The following is a 1,866-nucleotide window of genomic DNA, read 5'->3' on the forward strand; positions in this document are numbered from 1 at the left end:
GTGAGGAAGAGTCCTCCAACTCCCACGAAGGATGGATGGGACGGGGTGCCCGTAAGAACTCTTCCGACTTCAAAAAAGCCGAGAGAGTCGAAACAGAGGAGAAAGAGGAGAAAGACCCAGAGGAGAAGAAGGAAGTCACAGAAGAGAAAACTGAGGAGGAGAAGCCAGAAGCCAAAGGGGTCACGGAGGAGGTCAAGTTGGCCTGAGCAGACCCCTCCCACCCTGGCTTCTTGCCGAGTCCCTTACCTTCTTCTCCAACCCCTCGGATTTTGTAATTTCTATGTTTGTGTATTTATATTGAAACTTACTGATATAAATATCCCCCGGGACTGGGCAGAAGCCAGGACCCTGAGCTCAGGGCGGCTGTGCTGGGTGGGCCCTTCTAGGGGCGCCCTGGCCACCCACCATGCCCCAGTTCTTAATTCTGAACCACAAAGGGCGCCATGGAGGGGTGGGATGCTTTTATGTCACTGCGATACAAAATCCTGAAGTGCCAAGTGCCGGTTTGATAGTTTTGGAAGGCTGCCCTTTTTACTGAGCCTTCTGGCAGGGGCAGCTGGGTCTTCAAGGACCCTGGCTCTTTTCAGGCTCCTAAGGTAGCACCCGCCATTTTTGGACCGGTTCTGTTATACCTTCCCACTGTCCTCAGGTGAGCCAAGAAACTCACGATGCCTGCCCTCTGTCTTCCCCCAATTCTGCAGGTGAAGGTTGGTAGTCTAGTTTCCTTTTTGAGATGCTATTTCATTTTTGTGAGACTCTTTGTGATAAAATGGTGCATTTTATGCCAGGAAGAGAGGAAAGAACTCTTATGGCTGGAACTCTCAGGCATGTTCACCTTCTACCGCCACAAACTTAGGAGCTTAAAAGACTCACGTGTCACATGGCGGCTGTGCAGGTCCGAAGCTCAGGCGGGCCATCCAGGACCAGGCGAGGCCACACTGGGCTCTTGTCTGGAGGCCTCGTGCTCACTTGGTTGCCGCCAATTCCGCTGCTTGTGGCTGCGGGACTCCAACTCCTGCTCCAGGTGGCAGTAGTGGAGTGCTCGGGCTTCCCTCTCTCCACGATGGCTGGGTTTTGCTGTTTGTGTCTCGCTGCACTTGGGTATTAGAGAGAGGAGAGGGCACCAGTGTGGAGCTGGGAGTGAGATGCAGGACCATGGGGACCAAGAGGGCAGGGAGGGCAGTGCAACCCAGGAAGGGCTCGGGAGCGAGAAGGTGGAGGAAGAGAGCCACAGCGGGAGGGTGGCTCCTGGCCTAGCGACTACCTCAGGCCTCCCAGTGGGGCACGTCGGCAGCTGTCACTTCCTCTGATGCCTCACATCCCCGAGGCAGAAGGTGTAGCTCTCCATCAATGAGGGGGGAACGACAGGTCCCTGAACCCTGCTTTGAAGGCCACACTGGGCCCAGCCGCTGGCCCCAGCCCACCACCCTGGAGCTCAGAGCAGGATCCTGCAAAGGACGGTGCATCCCGAATCTTGCTTGCTCCTGCCGTCTCTGCACTTGGGCCATGGACAGCTCCTCCCCAGGGGACTGTCAGGGGAGGCTGATGGGCAGGCCTACGCTGAGGACAGGAGAAGTCCCCTCCATGCCCCGGCGATCTCAGTGAGGCTGCAGGCTGGGGCCAGAGAGAGGAAGCTCCTTGCCTCCAGGTGGGTAGGAAAGGGGGAGAGAGGATGGAAAAGGGGCCGGGAGGGGCAAGAGGGGGCAGGGAGTGGGGCAGGGAGCAGCAGGGCAGGGTAGCCCGATGACGCCTGTAGGTGACACGGGTCTGCCAAAGAATGAGGCATCACAGAGATGCAGAAGGAACACTCAATCCAGAACCACCCTTGAGATTCTGGGGCCAAAACTCCCACGTTAGTACATGCAT

Source organism: Carlito syrichta, unplaced genomic scaffold (genome assembly GCF_000164805.1).
Source record: "Carlito syrichta isolate Samal-C Ts95f unplaced genomic scaffold, Tarsius_syrichta-2.0.1 Scaffold317705, whole genome shotgun sequence".
Lineage (NCBI taxonomy): Eukaryota > Metazoa > Chordata > Mammalia > Primates > Tarsiidae > Carlito > Carlito syrichta.